Below are 26,063 nucleotides of genomic sequence, written 5' to 3'. Positions count from 1 at the left end.
GAGAGAGATGCTCATGCGCACACAAACACACGCGCACACAAACCCCAGTGTGGGTGAGCATGCTCTTGATTCTTGTAGTTCAAAATCAAATCAAATTTTATTTGTCACTTGAAGTTTTTAATTAAAAAAAAGTAAAGTAACAAATAATTAAATAGCAGCAGTAAAATAACTATAGCAAGGCTATATACAGGTGGTACCGGTAAAGAGTCAATGTGCGGGGGCACTGGTTAGTCTAGGTAATTGAGGTAATATGTACATGTAGGTAGAGTTAAAGTGACTATGCATAGATAATGAACAGAGAATAGCAGCAGTGTAATTGAGGGGTCTGGGTGGCCCTTTGATTAGCTGTTCAGGAGTCTTATGGCTTGGGGTAGAAGCTGTTAATTAAGAAGCCTTTTGGACCTAGAATGGGCGCTCCGGTACAGCTTGCCATGCAGTAGCAGAGAGAACAGTCTATGACGAGGGTGGCTGGAGTCTTGATCATTTTTAGGGCCTTCCTCTGACACTGCCTGGTATAGAGGTCCTGGATGGCAGGAAGCTTAGCCCCAGTGATATACTGGTCCGTTCGCACTACCCTCTGTAGTGCCTTGCGGTCGGAGGCCGGGCAGCTGCCATACCAGATGCTCTTGATGGTGCATCTGTGGAAACCTTTGAGGATCTCAGGACCCATGCCAAATCTTTTCAGTCTCCTGAGGAGGAATAGGCTTTGTCGTTGCCTCTTCACGACTGTCTTAGTGTGTTTGAACCATGATAGTTTGTTGGTGATGTGGAAACCAAGCAACTTGAAGCTCTAAACCTGCCTCACTGCAACCCTGTCGATAAGAATGGGGGCGTGCTCGGTCCTCCTTTTCCTGTAATCCACAATCATCTTGATCATATTGAGGGAGAAGTTGTTGTTCTGTCACCACATGGCCAGGTCTCTGGAGGGGACTGAGCACACACACCTGAGCGGACCCCATGTTGAGGATGAGCGTGGCGAAGGTGTTGTTGCCTACCCTTACCACCTGGGGGCGGCCCATCAGGAAGTCCAGGATACAGTTGCAGAGGGAGGTGTTTAGTCCCAGGGTCCTTAGCTTAGTGATTTGCTTTAAGGGCACTATTGTGTTGAATGCTGAGCCGTAGTCAGTGAATAGCATTCTCACATGGTGTTCATTTTGTCCAGGTGTGAAAAGGCGGTGTGGAGTGCAATAGAGATTGCATCAGCTGTGGGTCTTTTGGGGTGGTATGCAAATTGGAGTGGGTCTAGGGATTCTGGGATAATAGTGTTGATGTGAGCCATGACCAGCCTTCAAAGCACTTCATGGCTACAAACTTGAGTGCTATGGGTAGGTAGTCATTTAGGCAGTTTACCTTAGTGTTCTTGGGCCTATGGGGGTCTGCTTAAAACATGTTGGTATTACAGACTCAGTCAGGGACAGGATGAAAATGTCAGTGAAGACACTTGACAGTTGGTCAGTATATGCTCGGAGTACACATCCTGGTAATCCAGCTGGCCCTACGGCCTTGTGAATGTTGACCTGTTTAAAACTCCTTGACGCTACCCTTCCCTGTCACGGGATCATTTTCGTCAGCAACTGCTGAATAGCATAGCGCAACAGTCAAATAATATTACTAAAAAACATTCATATTCATAAAATCACAAGTGCAATATTGCAAAACACAGTTTAGCCTTTTGTTAATTCACCTGTCGTCTCAGATTTTGAAATTATGCTTTACAGCGAAAGCAATCCAAGCGTTTGTGTAAGTTTATCGATAGCCTAGCATAGCATTATGTACAGTGGGGCAAAAAAGTATTTAGTCAGCCACCAATTGTGCAAGTTCTCCCATTTTAAAAGATGAGAGAGGCCTGTCATTTTCATCATAGGTACACTTCAACTATGACAGACAAAATGAGAAAAAAATCCCTAAAATCACATTGTAGGATTTTTATGAATTTATTTGCAAATTATGGTGGAAAATAAGTATTTGGTCACCTACAAACAAGCAAGATTTCTGGCTCTCACAGACCTGTAACTTCTTCTTTAAGAGGCTCATCTGTCCTCCACTCGTTACCTGTATTAATGGCACCTGTTTGAACTTGTTATCAGTATAAAAGACACGTGTCCACAACCTCAAACAGTCACACTCCAAACACCACTATGGCCAAGACCAAAAGCTGTCAAAGGACACCAGAAACAAAATGGTAGACCTGCACCAGGCTGGGAAGACTGAATCTGCAATAGGTAAGCAGCTTGGTTTGAAGAAATCAATTATTAGGAAATGGAAGACCACTGATAATCTCCCTCGATCTGGGGCTCCACGCAAGATCTCACCCCGTGGGGTCAAAATGATCACAAGAACGGTGAGCAAAATTCCCAGAACCACACTTGGGACCTAGTGAATGACCTGCAGAGAGCTGGGACCAAAGTAACAAAGCCTGCCATCAGTCACGCACTACGCCGCTAGGGACTCAAATCCTGCAGTGCCAGACGTGTCCCCCTGCTTAAACCAGTGCATGTCCAGGCCCATCTGAAGTTTGCTAGAGAGCATTTGGATGATCAAGAAGAAGATTGGGAGAATGTCATATGGTCAGATGAAACCAAAATATAACTTTTTTTTTTAACTCAACTTGTCGTGTTTGGAGGACAAAGAATGCTGAGTTGCATCCAAAGAACACCATGCCTACTGTGAAGCATGGGGTGGAAACATCATGGGGCTGTTTTTCTGCAAAGGGACCAGGACTGATCCGTGTAAAGGAAAGAATGAATGGTGCCATGTATCGTGAGATTTTGAGTGAAAACCTCCTTCCATCAGCAAGAGCATTGAAGATGAAATGTGGCTGGGTCTTTCAGCATGACAATGATCCCAAACACACCGCCCGGGCAACGAAGGAGTGGCTTCATAAGAAGCATTTCAAGGTCCTGGAGTGGCCTAGCCAGTCTCCAGATCTCAACCCCACAGAAAATCTTTGGAGGGAGTTGAAAGTCTGTGTTGCCCAGCAACAGCCCCAAAAGTTCTGAATAAAAATTGAAAAGGTTTTATTTATAGATGTCAATGCCTGGACCAAATAAAGGCCAGTCCAGAAAGGACCAATTCTGAACCAAACATAGATGTCTATGTTTGGGCCAATCAAGTCTGGTCCAGACCAGACCAAAAACCAAAAACCAATGTCCGTGGACATGGAAATCAAGGCCGGCCTGGACTGCTGCTCTGGACAGGGTAAAAAAAGATGTCCAGAAGACATCGGCATCGGTCCATGCATGCTTACTGGGGTGTAGTCTACAGTGTCGGCCTACAATGGAATTTCATGAATGCCCATCCGTGTTAGGGTCCCGTTTGTAAAACAGGCTGTTGCGTTGGCTTTATTAGTCTTGATTCCTGTGATTAATCAATTTGGCTATTTAAGCTCTGAGCGTTAGCTACCCAACTTTATCAGGAGTTATTCTAAGCCCATTTGCAATGTGTTTACACAGTGGGAAATGCACAATTATTTTATTTTTCACTATGATTGGCTAGCCAAAAATGTTTGGATACAAACTTGAAACCACTGATCATTACTACTTAGCCCATGGAATGAAACTCCTGGACATCAGCATTGAGCAGCCTGATTATCCATTCCATACTGTCTATTTTACATGGACCTGTCCTGTTTTTAGGATATGTTGTTTGGGCACCATTTAGGTTAGGCTATTTGATTGGAGAAACCTGCATGATGTGAAACGTGTCTGTCTCATTAAATTGTCATCCATTTTATCTCCAGCCTGTAGGCTACAGAGAAGGCCACATACACTTTCTGCCATATTCTGTATATACTATATGATATATGTTAAATAATTTTTTTGACAGAACATTGGTGGAACGTGGCAACGATGCATCTCTCTAACAGCACCCTGGAGAGGCACACTGGGAGTGGACAAGCTAGATGTTTTGCGCCCCTGCCTTTGACAAAGTAGGCACTGCTTATAACAGGGCGGCATCAGCGCTCACCTAAAAAGCCCATATGCCACTGACTGTGAAATTGTCATTATTTGGGGCAGAATTATGTGAGGTTATAGGTGTTGTTGGAGGTGTGTCTTGGTCAGTTTAGCTCAGAAAATGCCTCACTCTTCAATTTGCCGCCATAGGTGACCACGTAATCCTGCCTAATGACCGGGCCAGCTTAGCATGTTTTTTTTAGAGGACAGATATATCCCTCTGCTGAGCTGGAAACAAAAGTAGTGCACTGGGCCTTTTACTAGTCTTGTATTACTGGACTGATACAGCTGTCTGCAGCGCGGGAAGAAATATCCCACCCCCCCATTTGCAGCACCCCCACCCCACCCCAAACATCTTCCTGCAGCTATAGTCTTTGGTACATTATTGGTCTAGCCTATACTCTGTCTTTCCTCTAGCCTATACTCCAAAATTCAACAAATATCATAATGTTTCCTTTGACTTGACTAAAATAAATAATTGATTTATTCAACTTTTTTAAATGTAGATGCTCCGAAGGTGTGCATCAGCAGCTTGATTGTGTGGAGGCGCTAAACATGTTTACGTTAATTAGCGGTCAATTAGCAATCTTTTGCATGACAATAACAGACTGACAAGATGTCATGAACGCCACAGCCCCTAATCTGAAAAGCCATAACTGGAATGGTGCAAAAATCCCAAACCAGAAAATGTTCAGCCCTCCAGGGGTTTTAAGCCGTATTTGCATATTTCCCAGGGTGCCTTTCAAGTGAATTTTTGTCTTACCTGTACCATCCATGAGTGTTTTGCTAGTGACAGAGACATGGTTTGTTGCATTCATACATTTTCAGTCTTATGGCCTTCCCCAAATGAGATCCTAAGTGAATATATAAGTCATAAGGCCTTCTCTTGAGGAGATATTTGTACAGTGGACTTAAACTCAGCCTACAGGCCACATCAGGTCTGCAAATCACATTATGCTGGCTTGTAAAGTGATGTGTAATTCCTATTGGAATCCAGCCAGAGTGGGCATAGCTACATTTTGAAATTTCTATTCACTGACTTGCAATCAGAATGATTAACAGGGTTGGGAGTTGAGGATATGAGACTACCTTAAACATATTTAAGAAATTTAGAACCAGGAACAGATATAGCCCTTGGTTCTCCCCAGACCTGACTGCCCTTAACCAACACAAAAACATCCTATGGCGTTCTGCATTAGCATCGAACAGCCCCCGTGATATGCAGCTGTTCAGGGAAGCTAGAAATCATTATACACAGGCAGTTAGAAAAGCCAAGGCTAGCTTTTTCAAGCAGAAATTTGCTTCCTGCAACACTAACTCAAAAAAGTTCTGGGACACTGTAAAGTCCATGGAGAATAAGAACACCTCCTCCCAGCTGCCCACTGCACTGAAGATAGGAAACACTGTCACCACTGATAAATCCACCATAATTGAGAATTTCAATAAGCATTTTTCTACGGCTGGCCATGCTTTCCACCTGGCTACTCCTACCCCGGACAACAGCACTGCACCCCCAACAGCAACTCGCCCAAGCCTTCCCCATTTCTCCTTCTCCCAAATCCATTCAGCTGATGTTCTGAAAGAGCTGCAAAATCTGGACCCCTACAAATCAGCCGGGCTAGACAATCTGGACCCTTTCTTTCTAAAATTATCTGCCGAAATTGTTGCCACCCCTATTACTAGCCTGTTCAACCTCTCTTTCGTGTCGTCTGAGATTCCCAAAGATTGGAAAGCAGCTGCGGTCATCCCCCTCTTCAAAGGGGGGGACACTCTTGACCCAAACTGCTACAGACCTATATCTATCCTACCGTGCCTTTCTAAGGTCTTCGAAAGCCAAGTCAACAAATAGATTACCGACCATTTCGAATCTCACCATACCTTCTCTGCTATGCAATCTGGTTTCAGAGCTGGTCATGGGTGCACCTCAGCCACGCTCAAGGTCCTAAACGATATCTTAACCGCCATCGATAAGAAACATTACTGTGCAGCCGTATTCATTGATCTGGCCAAGGCTTTCGACTCTGTCAATCACCATATCCTCATCGGCAGACTCGACAGCCTTGGTTTCTCAAATGATTGCCTCGCCTGGTTCACCAACTACTTCTCTGATAGAGTTCAGTGTGTCAAATCGGAGGGTCTGCTGTCCGGACCTCTGGCAGTCTCTATGGGGGTGCCACAGGGTTCAATTCTTGGACCGACTCTCTTCTCTGTATACATCAATGAGGTCGCTCTTGCTGCTGGTGAGTCCCTGATCCACCTCTACGCAGACGACACCATTCTGTATACTTCCGGCCCTTCTTTGGACACTGTGTTAACAACCCTCCAGGCAAGCTTCAATGCCATACAACTCTCCTTCCGTGGCCTCCAATTGCTCTTAAATACAAGTAAAACTAAATGCATGCTCTTCAACCGATCGCTACCTGCACCTACCCGCCTGTCCAACATCACTACTCTGGACGGCTCTGACTTAGAATACGTGGACAACTACAAATACTTAGGTGTCTGGTTAGACTGTAAACTCTCCTTCCAGACCCATATCAAACATCTCCAATCCAAAGTTAAATCTAGAATTGGCTTCCTATTTCGCAACAAAGCATCCTTCACTCATGCTGCCAAACATACCCTTGTAAAACTGACCATCCTACCAATCCTCGACTTTGGCGATGTCATTTACAAAATAGCCTCCAATACCCTACTCAACAAATTGGATGCAGTCTATCACAGTGCAATCCGTTTTATCACCAAAGCCCCATATACTACCCACCATTGCGACCTGTACGCTCTCGTTGGCTGGCCCTCGCTTCATACTCGTCGCCAAACCCACTGGCTCCATGTCATCTACAAGACCCTGCTAGGTAAAGTCCCCCCTTATCTCAGCTCGCTGGTCACCATAGCATCTCCCACCTGTAGCACACGCTCCAGCAGGTATATCTCTCTAGTCACCCCCAAAACCAATTCTTTCTTTGGCCGCCTCTCCTTCCAGTTCTCTGCTGCCAATGACTGGAACGAACTACAAAAATCTCTGAAACTGGAAACACTTATCTCCCTCACTAGCTTTAAGCACCAACTGTCAGAGCAGCTCACAGATTACTGCACCTGTACATAGCCCACCTATAATTTAGCCCAAACAACTACCTCTTTCCCAACTGTATTTAATTTTTATTTATTTATTTATTTTGCTCCTTTGCACCCCATTATTTTTTTATTTCTACTTTGCACATTCTTCCATTGCAAAACTACCATTCCAGTATTTTACTTGCTATATTGTACTTACTTTGCCATCATGGCCTTTTTTGCCTTTACCTCCCTTCTCACCTCATTTGCTCACATTGTATATAGACTTGTTTATACTGCATTATTGACTGTATGTTTGTTTTTACTCCATGTGTAACTCTGTGTCGTTTTATCTGTCGAACTGCTTTGCTTTATCTTGGCCAGGTCGCAATTGTAAATGAGAACTTGTTCTCAACTTGCCTACCTGGTTAAATAAAGGTAAAATAAATAAATAAATAAATATAAACTGGAACAACATTTTCAGTAACGGGTGCAATAAATCCAAGTAACAGATTGGAATAGTTTAGATAAATATATACATTATTTATGTTTCAGTAGCATGAGATGTATTTATCAATCAATATTCAAGCAAACAATTCTAAAAGAAGCATCCTGGAATAGAGCATGCTGGGAAATATGATAATGATGGGTGTGGTTTTATTAACACCAACACTCAGGTTCTTTTACACCACGGAGTGTTTATTTAACTCCCCAATCAACACTATAAATGTTACATTGCAAAATCAACACTAGTTAACACTGGCAAATTTGCTGTGTGCTATGAAAGGGACACATCTGCAGGCTTCCATACATGTTAAAAACCTTTCTCCCAACCTCCATGAACCATTTAAGATGTTGGTATGCCTCCTAGCCACATTCAGGGAATGATTCATATGGGACTATTAATCCTTACTCTGGGATAAGGGAGCACCTATGCGACATACACCTATGGTTATTTCTATCTGAACCCTTTCCCCTCCATCATTCTATTCTATCACAAGGGCTTCAAGAGAAATATCAATTCGATATCAGTCTAGACAGTGTAAAGATATGGGTAACCTTTCAATTATAGTTTAGCTCCAGACACTATTCAACCTGAGATTGATTGTTATACTGTATGTTACTACGGCCTCATATAGATTAGCAAGCAGAGATTCCTGATTAAATATCATGAGGTAAAGGCCCAATATAGGGGGAAATGAACTGTTGTACTAGTCAGAGGAGAGAGGAGACCTGATGTGTTTCACTGATAATAAAACATTAGTGTGCCGAGCGGCCTGCCTGTCAAATCCTGCGCCCTTCATATGCAATGCAGAGATTGGGAAATCTGAGTGAGATGCAAATTGGAACACGCTAAAATGGACAAGCGTCCCTATTAATTCACAAACCCAAGATGAGGGGAGGCGCAGGGCACTGTCCACACATTACCCACTCACCACACCGCATCCTACACCTCCCCCCACCCACCCACCCACCTCAACCCTTCCACACTCTCTTCTTTTTCCTGTCTCACTCCTTCCCTGCTCTATTCTTTCTCCACCTCACCCATTCTCCAAACAATCCTTTTTACCGCTCAACCCTTTCCACTCTTTCCTTTCACCTGTCGCTCGACCTGCAGTCTCCTAGTTCTCCTCTGCTGCCCAAGCCTTTATCAATCCGACCGACACGAACCGGTGTATTCTCTCTCTCTCTCTCTCTCTCTCTCTCTCTCTCTCTCTCTCTCTCTCTCTCTCTCTCTCTCTCTCTCTCTCTCTCTCTCTCTCTCTCTCTCTCTCCGAGAGAGAGAGAGAGAGAGAGAGAGAGAGAGAGAGAGAGAGAGAGAGAGAGAGAGAGAGAGAGAGAGAGAGAGAGAGAGAGAGAGACGTGGCGTGCTCGACAAGGGGCTGTGCAAAACCTAACACCTCTCGCTACTGTACCACCTCCTCTCAACAGGGAGTCTAGCTGACAGCAGGATGACTTACCTGTCTATGAATGGCTAATGTGAAAACCCCAGAAGCACTTTGAGGAGAGAGGAGGGAAAGGGGGCCCCTTATCAATAGTGATAACCTGGCCAGCAAATTTAGAATGTGTAAAATGGGGGAGGGCTGCCAAACTCCAGTAGCTTCACCCTTAGTTTAAGCTTGCCAGACACTAAAGATTCCCAGCGCTGCAGCAATATGAACACATTACTGTCCATGAGTATCTCTACAATGCTCCTTGTTATATTTAGGATTTCATCGTTGTTCATGTATTAATAACAAAGCTGCCTAATGGTGCCCTGGTCGAAAGTAGTGCACTATATAGTGAATATGGTAACATTTCCAACACAGACCTTGTCTTGGCTATGTGAGTGAGTGAGAGTATTTTTTCCCCTGCATTGGCCAGCAGATGGGTGCTGTCTGCAACGTCCTGGCACTCCTGCAGTGCTGTAAGAGATGAGATATGTGTCCCAAATGGCACCCTATTCCCTATATAGTGCACTACGTTTGACCACGGTCTACAGGGCTCTGATCAAAAGTAGTGCAGTACAGAGGGAATAGGGTGCTATTTGGGACACAGTCATGAAGAAAGACTCAAGAACCCAGCCATTATACACACAGCAGATGGGACATTCTCCCTTCTCTATACCCAGCTCTCATTAAAAAGCCAAACGACATATAGGGTGGTTGGAAAGTACAGGGATGTTTTCTAATTTACCACCAACAAGAAAGGTGACTCCTAGTGCAACAGATAATTAAGCTCTGTTTAATTTGGCATGTAAACAGAAGAAAATGACACCATCTGAGAACTCTCATCCCAGAGACCTTTACTGTTATGGAGATGCAGGAGAGACATTTCCACTTTACTGTGTGTGTGTGTGTGTGTGTGTGTGTGTGTGTAGGGGTAGGCAGGTAATCAATACTGATTCGAGGTTAGGACAGATGGCGTTTTGGAGAGGAATGCTCAGGAGTTATGTATCCCAAATGGCACCCTATTTACTATAAAGTGCACTACTTTGACAAGGCCATTATATAGCGAAAATGGTGCCATTTGGGATGTAGCTGAGAACGTATACAGAGAGTTCTTTGGGAGAGGGGGTGGGTGGTGATAGGAGGGGCTGTGCCATGCGGTCGGCCCACATGACTCAGTGGGAGTCATCACCACAATAATTACCTCGCAGTCTAATCTGTTTTTAAAACCTGCTGCTGTTTCAATGCTTTAATTACCCACAAGTGTTGGGGAGGAAGATTTGTGAGACCAACGCATACAGCAAAGAAATGGTGTGGCTTTTACATGTGTGGGGGAGGTTTGTTTGTGTCCGTGTGTATACCTGTGCATACACACATAACATTACAATCGCAGTTAAACTGAAAAAAAAAGGAAATGGTTCATTTCATCCATAAATGTAGCTGCATCTGAATGTTTACCCAAGACACTTTAACTTGTTTGACATTCATGTATTGTACAGATTTGGATGTTCGGCGTCTGTTTGACAATTAAGCATTTCCTCATTTTAAAGCTGCAACTTCAGTTAGAATGGCACTCAGGAAGCCGGTTTTACTGCCCGTAGCCTGAAAACAAAAGTATCTCCTCTCCTCCTGAATCTCTTCATGGAGGTTGTGAAGGTGGTTAAGCATGTATAACATCAGGTTGGAAGAATAAAGGGAACAGTCATCCATAAAAGAGGTCATAGTTATAGACATGGATTTTTTGTCTGTGAAAAATCTCCCTTGTTTGCGTGATGAAACCAAAACTGTCATTATCTACAGGTGCTTGGCTGTCAGCCCCATCAATTATGTGCAGAGGGTACCAGAACATATAATTGGTTCTGTTGCCAAAAACAGTTTCAAATTGGCATGTCACTGGCCTACACACAATACCCCATGAAGTCAAATTGAAATTATGTTAACATTTTGTAGAATATTTCAAAGATAAATACACAATGCAGAGGACGAGAGGTCAATGGAGTACTAACGATCAATGGAAATAGTGTTTTTTCTGTCATATCAATAGGTCAGAGACATGGGAGGAATTTCAGTCCGGGACTCATAGCTACATGACAAGTTCTCATTGGTCAAAATTGTTTATACGTTGAATCTGAAATAGACTACTGTTATTTGCCATTGGCCCAGATTTATTGCAAGGAATTCTAATAGAAACTACTAGACCCCGTCTTACATCCCATTTCAGCTTCTGTACATATGAAATCGAATGGAATATATGTGAACATGATGGTTAACAACTTTGCAGCAGATTTTTTTTGTAGATACGGGTGCTGTAGATACGGGTGCTGTAATCACTGTATTGCCCATTTCTCATACAAAACATATACACTGCCGTTCAAAAGTTTGTCTATTACATACAGTGTAGACATTGTTAGTGTTGTAAATACTTTTGTCGCTAGAAACAGCTGATTTTTTAATGGAAAATCGACATAGACTTACAGATGCCCATTATCAGCAACCATCACTCCTGTGTTGCAATGGCACATTCTGTTAGCTAATCCAAGTTTATCATTTTAAAAGGCTAATTGATCAGTTTAAAACCCTTTTGCAATTATGTTAGCATAGCTGAAAACTGTTGTTCTAATTAAAGAAGCAATAAAACTGGCCTTCATTAGACTACTTGAGTTTCTGGAGCATCAGCATTTGTGGGTTCAATTACAGGCTCAAAATGGCTAGAGACAACGACCTTTTGTCTGAAACTCGTCAGTCTATTCTTGTTCTGAGAAATGAACGCTATTCCATGCAAGAAATTGACAAGAAACTGAAGATCTCGTACAACACTGTGTACTACTCCCTTCACAGAACAGCGCAAACTGGCCCTAACCAAAACAGAAAGAGGAGCGGGAGGCCCCAGTGCACAACTGAGCAAGAGGACAAGTACATTAGTGTGTCTAGTTTGAGAAACAGACGCCTCACAAGTCCTCAACTGGCAGCTTCATTAAATAGTACCCGCAAAATACCAGCCTCAACGTCAACAGTGAAGAGGCGACTCCGGGATGCTGGACTTCTAGGCAGTCCAGTGTCTGTGTTCTTTTGCCCATCTTAATCTTTTATTTTTATTGGCCAATCTGAGATATGGCTTTTCCTTTGCAACTCTGCCTAGAAGGCCAGCATCCCGGAGTCGCCTCTACACTGTTGATGTTGGTGTTTTGCTGGTACTTTTTAACAGTTTTCAGCTGTGCAAACATAATTGCAAATGGGTTATGATATGAAACAGACAATACCATTATCAATTTCTATTGGACCAATGAAGGTTGATGAGGGGTGTGGATAGGCTCCTTTGAACAACCTATTTTACGATTGTGGAACTTTGGATATGGAACCAGTGTGCTTGACAGGTGTTGCCCCACCTTGCACAAAACAATTTCCCATTAGCAAGAAAGCTATGGCCGGTACTAAACTATGGCCGGTACTGGAGACTCCTAACATCGTCATACAATGTAGCACACCATGTAATGTAGCTACTCGGATGCTTCCTCCAGATACCACATTACTTGAACACGACTGTTGTGAGTTAGTTTTGGATCAGCTCTCTGATGGGTTTATTAAGATTCATCCGTTGGAAAAGCCTGAGTTTATCTTATACACAGACGGTTCAATTATTGTGGAGGGGGAGGATGGGAAGTTACTACAATGGACAATGTGATAGTGACAGGCAAGTTAGATTTGAGGAAATGCTTACCTATTGCATACAACTCTCTAATGCAGTAGGATAAATACTTTTTTTAAATGACAAATTAATAAAAAATGAAAAGCTGAAATGTCTTGAGTCAATAAGTATTCAACCACTTTGTTATGGAAAGCCTAATTAAGTTCAGGAGTAAACATTTGCTTAACAAGCCACAAAATAAGTTGCATAGACACACTCTGTATGTAATAGTGTTTAACATGATTTTTGAATGACTACCTCATCTCTGTATGACACATACAATTATCTGTAATGTCCCTCAGTCGAGCAGTGAATTTCAAAACACAGAATCAACCACAAAGACAATGGACGTTTTCAAATGCCTTGCAAAGAAGGACACCTATTGGTATGTGACATTGAATATACATTGAAAATAGACATTGAATATCCATTTGAGCATGCTGAAGTTATTAATTACATTCATGTGGTGGTATCATTACACCCGGTCATTGCAAAGATAAATTCTTCCTTGCTAACTCAGTTGCCGGAGAGGAATGTAACCGCTCAGAGATTTCATTATGAGGCCAAAAGTGACTTTAAAACAGTTACAGGGTTTTATGACTTTAAAGGGAGAAAACTGAGGATGGATCAACAACATTGTAGTTACTCCACAACAATAACCAAATGACAGAGTGAAAAGAAGGAAGCCTGTTACAGAATACAACTATTCCAAAACATGCATCCTGATTGCAGTAAGGCATGAAAGTAAACCTGCAGAAAATTTGGCAAAGAAATAGAATTTATGTCCTGAATACAAAGCATTATGTTTGGAGCGATTTCAGCACAACACTGAGAACCACTCTTCATATTTTCAAGCTATGTGGTGCTGCATCATGTTATGGGTATGCTTGTCATCAGCAAGGACTAGGGAGTTTATGATAAAACATTTAACAGAATAGAGTTAAGCACAAGTCAAATCCAAGAGGAAAATCTGGTTGTCTGCTTTCCGACAGACACTGGGAGACAAATTTACCTTCCAGCAGGACAATAACCTGTGCCATAAGGCTTACATGGATTTGCTTACCAAGACGACATTGAATGTTCTTGAGTGCTCTAGTTACAGTTTTGACTTAAATCGTCTTGAAAATCTACGGCAAGTTTTGAAAATGGCTGTCTAGCAATGATCAACAACCAACTTCACAGCTTGAAGAATTTTAAAATAATAATGTGCAAATATTGTACATTCCAGGTGTGCAAAGCTCTTATAGACACCCAGAAAGACTCACAGCTGTAATCGTTTCCGAAGGTGATTCGAACATGTATTGACTCACGGGCGTGGATACATATGTAAATGTGTTATTTCACTCTGTTATTATGGGGTATTGTGTGTAGATGGGTAAGAAATACAATATATTTAATCAATTTTGAATTCAGGCTGTAACACAACAAAATGTGGAATAAGTCAAGGGGTATGAATACTTTCTGAAGGCACAACTATGCAACCATAATATAATAATTATACTGAACAAAAATGTAAACGCAACATGTAAAGTGTTGGTTCCATGTTTCATGAGCTGAAATAAAAGATCCCAGAAGTGTGCAATATGCATAAAAAGCCTATTTCGTTAAAAGCTTGTGCACAAATTAATTTACATCCCTGTTAGTGAGCATTTCTCCTTTGACAAGATATGCCACACGGGTCAGGTGTATGAATTGTTTAGAAGCTGATTAAACAGCATGATCATTATACAGGTGCACCTTGTGCTGGGGACAATAAAAGATCACTAAAATGTGCAGTTGTCACATTAAATGTGCAGTTGCCACAGATGTCTCAGGTTTTGAGGGAGCATGCAGTTGGAATACTGACTGCAGGAATGTCCAACAGAGCTGTTGCCAGATAATTGAATGTTCATCTCTCTACCATAAATCAAGTCCGGCGTCATTTCAGAGAATTTGGCAGTACGTCCAACCGGCCTCACAACCACAGATCACGTTTAACCACGCCAGCCCAGGACCTCCACATCTGGCTTCTTCATCTGTGGGTTCGTCTGAGACCAGCCACCCGGATAGCTGATGAAACTGTAATAAAGCTCTTTTATTGGGAAAAACTAATTCTGATAGGCTGGGCCTGGCTCCACAGTGGGTGGGCCTATACCCTCCCAGGACCACCCTTGTCTGCGCCCTTGCCCAGTCATGTGAAATCCAAAGATTAGGGAGTAATGATTTTTTTCAATTGACTGATTTCCATATATGATTTCCATATAAATTTATATTATTCAAAGCCGTCTATATACCACCACAAACCGATGCTGGCACGAAGACCGCACTCAACGAGCTGTATAAGGCAATAAGCAAACAAGAAAATGCTCATCCAGAAGTGGCGCTTATGAACATGCAGCAATCTTGAAATTGTTGCATGTTGTGTTTATATTTTTGTTCAGTATAGCATGAACCAGCCTGTCATGAACCTAGCCAACCACCTGCAACATAGCTGCACCCCCGGGTGGCTTCGCTCTCATTATACTTTATGACAATATTTTACCTATGCAACATAGCTACTGGACCTCGGGGCTGATAATCATTATTATATTGCAATACTGCAGGATCTCATGTAGGCTCCAAAATCTCAGAATCAAACATGTAACTTTGTAGCAGCAGAAGATCATGAGCCAATGATCTTGAGGGTGAAGCCAGGACTGATTAAGAATCAGTAGCAGCGCGGATGCAGAATTGGGTGGACCATAGCTCAGAGCTAGCCCGCAGCACTGATGAAAGAACCAGAGCATTGATGAATTCCAGTATCTTGTCATTAGTTGCCAGCAAAAATGTTCAACAGAGGTTTGCCATGTTCCGCTTGTGCTCAGCATGCAGGTAGCATAACATGAAAGAGAGGACAATGCTAATGCATTCATCTAGGGTTGTATGAGAGTGTGGCAGACAGGATACAGACAGGGTGGGATGGACAACCGCAGAGGTCGATGAACACCCTGCGGGTGAAGAGGCGACAGTAGAGCTGTCGAGAGCACCCCAGTACATGCTGACATTCCACTGCAGAAACCTGAGGCAGTGACGGCTGAAAACAGGCAATGATATAAGTAGATTGTTGCGCCACCAAAACAGCCAGATCAATAACAATCAAATCAAATCAAATTTTATTTGTCACATACACATGGTTAGCAGATGTTAATGCGAGTGTAGCGAAATGCTTGTGCTTCTAGTTCCGACAATGCAATAATAACGAACAAGTAATCTAACTAACAATTCCAAAAAACTACTGTCTTATACACAGTGTAAGGGGATAAAGAATATGTACATAAGGATATCTGAATGAGTGATGGTACAGAGCAGCATAGGCAAGATACAGTAGATGATATCGAGTACAGTATATACATATGAGATGAGTATGTAAACCAAGTGGCATAGTTAAAGTGGCTAGTGATACATGTATTACATAAGGATGCAGTCGATGATATAGAGTACAGTATCTACGTATGCATATGAGATGAATAATGTAGGGTAAGTAACATTATATAAGGTAGCATTGTTTAAAGTGGCTAGTGATATATTTACATCATTTCCCATCAATTCCCATTATTAAAGTGGCTGGAGTAGAGTCAGTGTCATTGACAGTGTGTTGGCAGTAGCCACTCAATGTTAGTGGTGGCTGTTTAACAGTCTGATGGCCTTGAGATAGAAGCTGTTTTTCAGTCTCTCGGTCCCAGCTTTGATGCACCTGTACTGACCTCACCTTCTGGATGACAGCGGGGTGAACAGGCAGTGGCTCGGGTGGTTGATGTCCTTGATGATCTTTATGGCCTTCCTGTAGCATCGGGTGGTGTAGGTGTCCTGGAGGGCAGGTAGTTTGCCCCCGGTGATGCGTTGTGCAGACCTCACTACCCTCTGGAGAGCCTTACGGTTGAGGGCGGTGCAGTTGCCACACCAGGCGGTGATACAATAGAGTGGTAATCATCCAACTCCTAGTGGGACCAAACATATATGGAGATCATCACTGGTGGAGAGGGACGGTGTGTCACCATGGGTGTGGTGGACACAGTGCCAGCGGGATCTGAGAGGGGGAGAGCTGCTAGAGGCTGTGAATGTAGAGAAAACACAGTAGCGGTCATGGGTTCAGTGTGGCTGGAGAGAAAAGTAGTAGCAAGAGGCCTGAGCTGAGGCTTGGACGCTGAGATGGTAGTGGTGAACCGAATGTGGCAATAGAGGCAGCAGGGGTGGTGATTGGGTGAGTAGTGTCATCATGCAGTAGGAAACATTGGAGGAGGTGGTCCCTCCGGGGGGGGGGGGGGGTGCAGCCGTAGTCAACCGACCGGAGAGAGGGTGAAGTAGATTAATAAAAGAAAAGGGGCATGAAGAAGAGAACAAAATAACGAAAGAGAGATACGGACGCCATGCAATGACATGAAGATTACATATATAAAGGATATAGCCAGTCTGCAGGATGACTGTATGTGGCCAAAATATGGTTGAAATTATGGCCTGCCATCACATGGACTATGGTAAACGTGACCCTGGACAAAAAATTTATGATGGCTTAATAAAATGTGGAAATTAAAAAAGAATTATAGGGAAAAGGCTTACAACAGATGTTTTAAACGGCAAAATGTAGCTTGCGGCTATGTGGTGAGAATGCCAGCACATCTAATATTAAAAGGTCTACGGAGTTGGCAGACATATGATATGGAACAGGAACTATGTAAAAATGAATTGCTGGGACTCGGATGAGATGGTTGGTGGCATGGGCCCCATGGGTCCACTGAGGAGCGGGCATGCAGCTTGAATGTGGTGCATTCAGCGAAGCCATGGATAGTCGGGGAAAAATGCACTCGGGAGAGCTCGCTGGGAAAGGACCACTGATGCCCTGAGGTGAAGCATATCCTCAACTTGGAGCTGGCCAGCTTGGCAGAGAGGAAATGTTGTGAAAGCAGGTGCTCTATATTTGGACACCCCTTCAAATTCGTGGATTCTGCTATTTCAGCCACACCCGTTGCTGACAAGTGTATAAAATCGAGCACACAGGCATGCAATCTCCGTAGACAAACATTGGCAGTAGAATGGCCTTACTGAAGAGCTCAGTGACTTTCAACATGGCACCTCCATAGGATTGTCAAAATTCTGTCCTGCTAGAGCTGCCTAGGAGCAACAATGGTGCTGAAGCAAGTAGAGTGTAAATATTGTCTATCCTAGGTTGCAACTCACTACCATTATCCAAACAGTCTCTGGAAGCAACGTAAGCATAAGAAACACAAGCCTAAGATCAACATGCGCAATGCAGTGGCCGGTAAGCCAGGCTCCCCCCAAAAAATGACCAATTCAAAAAATGTAAATACAGAACATACTGTAATTGATCTTTCGTCACTCTGAGCTTCATCATTTTTCTTAAATTTACAAGAGGCGGAAAGCATCTTAGCAAGTGAAACAGCGCCGATCAGTCTCTTTACGTGTAGGCCATCTATATGATGCCGCTTGGTCCAAACAAGTATTACAATGTTGCCACCCATAAGCAAGGGAAGCCAGCCAGCATCTGGCCTTTCTTGACAAAACAATGAATTGCCAATCAGCGTTGAGCTAAACTGAACGAGCTCAACTGTGAAAGGTCCTGGCACACCAAACAAAAGTGTCAACAGAAGCCAGCTTTCAAATCCCATTGAGAGCATACATCATTGACAGAAAAACTTGAATTGTTGAATATCGTTGTGTTGTTGTCCTCTCGTGGCTAGCTAACTAGCTAATATTGGCCCTTTCCTAAATTAGCCATGGATGGAGATAGGCATTTGGACTTGTGGTTTTACTTAATTCTCTGTACTGGCCAATTATTATATTGGCAATTCTGATCCAACCATTCATTCATACATTGTTGTGCCCCTGGCCTGAGAGGATGAAAATTCAGTAGCTAGATGTAGAAGGCTAGTGTTAAAGTTGCCCATGAATGGAAGTTAGGTTAGCAAGCAAACATTTTTGATAGGTAGCCTAGGACAACAAAAAATAAAAGTGTGTACTGTATGACAGAGTGATACACTGTTTCGTCAACATGAAATAGATGATAGCATTGCCGTTTCTCTTCAAGTAGGGTGAGTCAACAGGTTTTTCTACTTGCATGAATGTGCACACACAGAAATCAGAACCATGGACAGTCACATCATATTTAGCTTACGTTGATTCGACTAAATAGTTTTTGTTATCATTTAGATGTCACTGTATTAGACTAAGCAGAGATGATTTGATGATGTTGTAATAGTGGACGCAGGTCCTGCGGTAATTGTCTGTGTTTCTAAATCAATAGTTGATTTTTTTAAACCTTTATTTAACCAGGTAGGCCAGTAGAGAATAAGTTCTCATTTACAACTGCGACCTGGCCAAGATTAAGCAAAGCAGTGCGACAAAAACAACAACACAGATTTACACATGAGAAAAACAAACGTATAGTCAATAACACAGTAGAAAAAAACACAATACAAAAATCTATATACAATGTCTTCAAATGTAATATTTAGGGAGGTAAGGCAATAAATAGGCCATAGTGGCGAAATAATTACAATTTAGCATTAACACTGGAGTGATAGATGTGCAGATGATGATGTGCAAGTAGAAATACTGGGGTGCAAAAAGAGCAAAAATAAATCACAATTTGGGGAATGAGGTAGTTAGGTGGGATATTTACAGATGGGCTGTGTGCAGGTGCAGTGATCGGTAAGCTGCTCAGACAGCTGATGCTTAAAGTTAGGGAGGGAAATATAGGTCTCCATCTCCAGTGATTAAAAAAAAATCATTCCAGTTATTGGCATCAGAGAACTGTAAGGAAATGCGGCCAAAGAAGGAGTTGGCTTTGGGGATGACCAGTGTAATATACCTGCTGGAGCGCATGCTATGGGGTGGGTGTTGCTATGGTGACCAGCGAGCTGAGATAAGGCGGAGCATTACCTAGCAAAGACTTATAGATGACCTGGAGCCAGTGAGTTTGGCGACGAGTATGAAGCGAGGGCCAGACAACGAGAGCATACAGGTCGTAGTGGTGGGTAGTATATAGGGCTTTGGTGACAAAACGGATGTCACTGTGATAGACTACAGTACATCCAATTTGCTGAGTAGAGTGTTGGAGGCTATTTTGTAAATTACATCGCCGAAGTCAAGGATCGGAAGGATAGTCAGTTTTACGAGGATATGTTTAGCAGCATGTGTTAAGGAGGCTTTGTTGCGAAATAGGAAGCCAATTCTAGGTTTAGTTTTGGATTGGAGATGCTTAATAGATGCTTAATGTGAGTCTGGAAGGAGAGTTCACAGACTAACCAAACACCTAGGTATTTGTAGATGTCCACATATTCTAAGTCAGAACCGTCCTGATTAGTTATGCTTGTCGGACGGGCGGGAGGGTGCTGGGAGAGATTTGTTTAAAAGCATGCATTTAGTTTTACTAGCATTTAAGACCAGTTGGAGGCCACGGAAGGAGTATTGTATGGCATTGAAGCTCGTCTGGAGGTTTGTTAATTAACACAGTGTCATAAGAAGGGCCAGAAGTAAACAGAATGGTGTTGTCTGTGTAGAGGTGGATCAGAGAATCACCAGTAGCAAGAGCGACATCATTGATATATAGAGAGAAAAGAGTCGGCCCGAGAATTGAACCCTGTGGTACCCATGACCAGCTCGGAAACCGGATTGCATAGCGGAGAAGGTACGGTGGGCTTCAAAATGGTCGGTGATCTGTTTATTAACTTGGCTTTCGAAGACTTTAGAAAGGTATGGCAGGATGGATATAGGTCTATAACAGTTTGGGTCTAGAGTGTCTCCCCCTTTGAAGAGAGGGATGACTGTGGCAGCTTTCTAATCTTTAGGGATCTCAGACGATACAAAAGAGAGGTTAAACAGGCAAGTATTAGGTGTTGCAACAATTTCGGCAGATAATTTTAGAGATTGTCTAGCCCAGCTGATTTGTCGGGGTCCAGATTTTGCAGCTCTTTCAGAACATCAGCTATCTGGATTTGGGTGAAGGAGAAGCGGGAGGGGGGCTTGGACAAGTTGCTGCGGGGGGTTCAGAGCTGTTGGCCGGGATAGGGGTAGCCAGGTGGAAAGCAAGGACAGCGGTAGAAAAATGCTTATTGTAATTCTCGATTATCGTGGATTTATCGGTGGTGACAGTGTTTCCTAGCCTCAGTGCAGTGGGCAGTTGGGTGCTCTTACTCTCCATGGACTTTAGTGTCCCAAAGCTTTTTGGAATTTGTGTTCTGAAAATGTTGAAAAAGTGAACTTGCACTACCATGCTGTATGCAATATGCTTTGTGCACTTCACTGGACAGAGGTTGCTATATGGTTTTGTGACAAAAACAAAGGTGTGGTTAAATTTATTCTGCCACTGTGTCTTCTTATTGTCTCTACCTTTATGTTTGGACACACCTACTCATTCCAGGGTTTTTCTTTATTTAAAAAAAAAAATTCTACATTGTAGAATAATAGTGAAGACATCGAAACTATGAAATAACACATATGGAATCATGTAGCAACTGATCCTTGTTGAGTTGCTAGGAAGGCAACTACAGTAGTTAAGTGTTGAGTTTAAGTCTGGTCCTCTCTCCTGATATAAAATAATAATTTAAACCCTTAACACCATATTATGATGCATACAAATGCAGATGTGTTTGAAAACAAATTGAAAAACACGTTTTCCAATTAACATTAAGCTCATTTGGTACATATATAATTTCTAAACAGCATTACATTGTCTCTCAAGTTCTTATTTTTTCCTGTTTTGCATTCCACTCTCGTCTCTCATCTCTGCTTTCCTTCTGCCAATGGTTGTGCAAAAAATACGTAATTTTGGCTATGTGAGAACAGACCTTACAACAAAATTTTGTCTATCAATGGGAGGTGTAAAGTTAAGAGACTTTTCTATTATTTTTGTTTCCATCCTCTCTGCCTTGCCCTGTGTCCAGCCGGGACAGATGACGTACAGTGTTACGTGTTTGACCTGCCCACTCCTCCGCTATCTGAAGTTTGACATCAGCACAAGGTGCTTTGAAACGAATGCAGTGCAAGTGCTCTCAAGGCAAGGCTCCGTCTCTCCCTCGCACTCTCTTTCTCGATCTGTCTCATTCTCCCTTTTCTTCTCTATTCCTTCTTTCTCGTACTCTTTCTCCCCCCCCCCATTATCTCGATCTCTCCCTTACTCCCTCGTTCAGTTGTATTTAACCATTCACCTCGTCATTTACCACATTTCAAGGAGAAACATCTGCGAGTAAGCATTTCCTTCAATCATATTTGTGTTCATCTGGATAGAAGAATATGGTGCCGTTTCACCGGGTGCGAAGGCATGTTTTAAACAAACTACTATATTAATACGACTATTCAAAACAATCATATTCTAAAAGTACCCAAAGACAATCCAGCTGCTGCTGGTTTAATGACTGGAGGTAAAACTGAGATTTCAGACAATCAGCGTGATTACCACACAAATAGCACTTTGATTGAAGAGCAATACAGGAGGGTGCCAGCCTAAAACCATTGACAATGGAATAGGCCTACACATGCTCACACAAGTCTAACATAGGGTAGTTGGAGATAGTTTGCTACAGCAGTTGGACTGTATATTATGGTTGAACCACTCAACATAGGCATTTGAACCTGAAGCTTGTATTTTTTATATATCATTGCAAAAACTCATCCGTCGTGATCATTAGTCTATATATGTGTTAGAGATGGATTTAGGCCCTTTGTAAAGTCACCAAATGTGACCATCAAACTATCTTTCCTCCTGTCAACATGAATTGAGATTTGTTTTTTTTAAAGTATGGTGATGTCTTATGACATTAACTGAGTTGTTGACGTGTGCCAAACATGTAGAATGTACAGTGTGTTCTGAAAGTATTCAGACCCCTTGACATACCACATTTTGTTACATTACAGCCATATTCTAAAATGTATTAAATTGGTTTCTTCCCTCATCAATCTACACACAATAACTCATAATGACAAAGCAAAAACAGGTTTAAAAATTTCCGCAAATGTATTAACAAAAAATTAAATAATACGTTTACATAAGAATTCAGACCCCTTACCCCTTACCCCTTCTTTGTAGAAGCACCTTTGGCAGCGTTTGCATCCTTGAGTCTTCTTGGGTATGACGCTTCAAGCTTGGCATACCTGTATTCGGGGAGTTTCTCCCATTCTTCTCTGTAGATCCTCTCAAGCTCTGTCAGGTTGAGTGGGGAGTGTCACTGCACAGCTATTTTCAGGTTTCTGAAAATGTTCGATCGGCTGTTAGATCGGATTCAAGTCTGAGCTCTGGCTGGGTCACTCAAGGACATTTAGAGACTTGTCCCGAAGCCACTCCCGCATTGTCTTGGCTGTGTGCTTAGGTTCGTTGTTCTGTTCGGTGGTGAACCTTCGCCCCCCAGTCTGAGGTCTTGAGTGCTCTGGAGCAGGTTTCATCAAGGTTCTGTCTGTACTTTGCTCCATTCATCTTTTCCTCGATCCTGACTAGTCTCCCAGTCCCTGCCGCTGAAAAACATCACCAAAGCTGATGCTGTCACCAGCATGCATAACCGTAGGGATGGTGCCAGGTTTCCTCCCGACGTGACTCTTGGCATTCAGGCTGAAGAGTTCAATCTTGGTTTCATCAGACCAGAGAATCTTGTTTATTATGGTCAGAGAGTTCTTTAGGTGCCTTTGGCAAACTCCAAGTGGGCAGTCATGTGCCTTTTACCAAGGAGTGGCTTCCTTCTGACCACTCTACAATAAAGGCCTGATTTGTGGAGTGCTGCAGAGATGGTTGTCCATCGGGTACTCACCTCCCTAGCCAAGGCCCTTCTCCCCCGTTTTCTCAGTTTGGCCGGACATCCAGCTCTATAAAGAGTCTTGGTAGTTCCAAACTTCTTCCATGTAAGAACGATGAAGGCCACTGTGTTCTTGGGGACCTTCAGTTCTACAGAAATGTTTTTGGAACCCTTCGTCAGATCTGTTCCTCAACACAATCCTGTCTCTGAGCTCTACGGACAATTCCTTCAACCTCATTGCTTGGTTTTTGCTCTGACATGAACTGTCATCTGTGGGACCTTATATATACACAGGTGTGTACCTTTTCCAAATCATGTCCATTCAATTTACCACATGTGGAAACATCTCAACCTGAGCTCAATTTTGTGCCTCATATCAAAGGGTCTGAATACTTATGTAAATAAGGTGTTTCTGTTTTTTATTGTTAATACATTTGCAAGCATTTCTAAAAGCTGCATCATTTACATGTGTTGAGAGTTTCGAAATAAGCGGATTAGTAAAGGATTCTTCTAAGTGTATTTTAAATCCATATATTTAATGTTTTAAAGGAATTTTGCTGATTATTGTCACGTTCTGACCTTCCTTTTTTATGTCTTTGTGTTAGTTTGGTCAGGGCGTGAGTTGGGGTGGGTAGTCTATGTCCTTTTTTCTATGATGTATTTCTGTGTTTGGCCTGGTATGGTTCTCAATCAGAGGCAGCTGTCGATCGTTGTCTCTGTTTGAGAATCATACTTAGGTAGCCTGTTTTCCACATTTGTTGTGGGTTGTGGGTGATTAATTTCTGTTTAGTGTCTGTTCACCTGGCAGAACTGTTTTGTTTTCTCTTCGTTATTATTTTGTGTAGTGTTCAGTTTGTTCAATTAAAACTTGACGAACACTTACCACGCTGCATTTTGGTCCTCCTCTCCTTCCACCAACGAGAAGCATGACAATTATCCCCCAAAGTGTGACATCTATGACTGTATTAATTCCTAATTCTGAATTTGTTTATGTCATGGCAACGGATGGTAAGGTTAAAGAGAGCTAGTTTGCCTTTGATGCTTGTCAGATCTTATACAGTGCCTTGGGAAAGTATTCATTCCCCTTGGTGTTTTTCCTACTTTGTTGCATTACAACCTGTAATTTAAATTGATTTTTATTTTTATTTCATGTAATGGACATACACAAAATAGTCCAAATTGGTGAAGTGAAATGAGAAAAATAGCATGTTTCAAAAAAATTATACAAAATAAAAAATGAAAAGTGGTGCGTATGTATTCACCCCCTTTGCTATGAAGGCCTTAAATCAGATCGGGTGCAACCAACTACCTTCAGAAGGCATATAATTAGTTAAATAAAGTCCACCTGTGTGCAATCTAAGTGTCATATGATCTGTCACTTGATCTCAGTGTATATATATATATATATATATATATATATATATATATATATATATATATATATATATATATATATATATATATATATATATAGCTGTTCTGAAAGGCCCCAGAGTCTGCAACACCACTAAGCAAGGGGCACCACTAAGCAAGCGGAACCATGAAGGCCAAGGAGCTCTCTGAACAGGTCAGGGACAAAGTTGTGGAGATCAGGGTTGGGTTATAATAAAATATCAGAAACTTTGAACATCCCACAGACCACCATTAAATCCATTACTAACAAATGGAAATAATATAGCACCACAACAAACCTGCCAAGAGAGGGCCGCCCACCAAAACTCTCAGACCAGGCAAGGAGGGCATTAATCAGAGGCAACAAAGAGACCAAAGATAACCCTGAATGCTCCACAGCGGAGATTGGAGTATCTGTCCATAGGACCAATTTAAATTGTGGACTCCACATAGCTGGCCTTTACCGAAGAGTGGCCAGAAAAAAAGCCATTGCTTAAAGAACAAAATAAGCAAACATGTTTGGTGTTCACCATAAGGCATGTGGGAGACTCCCAAACATATGGAAGAAGGTACTCTGGTCAGATGATACTAAAGTTGAGCTTTTTGGTCATCAATGAAAGCATTATGTCTGGCGCAAACCCAACACCTCTCATCACCCCGAGAATACCATCCCCACAGTGAAGCATGGTGGTGGCAGCATCATGCTATGGGGATGTTTTTCAACAGCAGGGACTGAGAAACTGGTCAGAATAGAAGGAATGATGGAGCTAAATACAGGGAAATTCTTGAGGGAAACCTGTTTCAGTCTTCCAGAGATTTGAGACTGGGACAGAGGTTCACCTTCCAGCAGAACAATATCCCTAAGCATACTGCTAAAGCAACACGAGTGGTTTAAGGGGAAACATTTACATGTCTTGGAATGGCCTAGTCAAAGCCCAGACCTCAATCCAATTGAAAATCTGTGTCTTAAAGATTGCTGTACACCAGCGGAACCCATCCAACTTGTAGGAGCTGGAGCAGTTTTACCTTGAACAATGGGGAAAGATCCCAGTGGCTAGATGTGCCAAGATTATACAGACCTACCCCAAGGGACTTGCAGCTGTAATTGCTGCAAAAGGTGTCTCTACAAGGTTTTGACTTTTGGGGTGGGGGGGGGGGGGGGGGTGAATAGTTATGCATGCTCAAGTTTTCATTTTTTTTGTCTTATTTCTTGTTTGTATCACAATAAAAAATATTTTGCATCTTCAAAGTGGTAGGCATGTAGTGCAAATCAAATGATACAAACCCCCAAGAA

At 42.5% G+C, this 26,063-nt stretch overlaps 1 protein-coding gene across 1 annotated transcript in view; it reads left to right on the top strand.

Moving 5' to 3' along the window:
* Positions 1–26,063, top strand: part of LOC109899535 (cadherin-18-like) — a 358,080-nt gene that overhangs the window by 173,598 nt on the left and 158,419 nt on the right. The window lies entirely within an intron of this gene.

This window comes from Oncorhynchus kisutch, linkage group LG11 (genome assembly GCF_002021735.2).
Source record: "Oncorhynchus kisutch isolate 150728-3 linkage group LG11, Okis_V2, whole genome shotgun sequence".
NCBI lineage: Eukaryota > Metazoa > Chordata > Actinopteri > Salmoniformes > Salmonidae > Oncorhynchus > Oncorhynchus kisutch.
The sequence above is the reverse complement of the archived record's forward strand: the minus strand, read 5'-3'. Positions and strand labels throughout refer to the sequence as shown.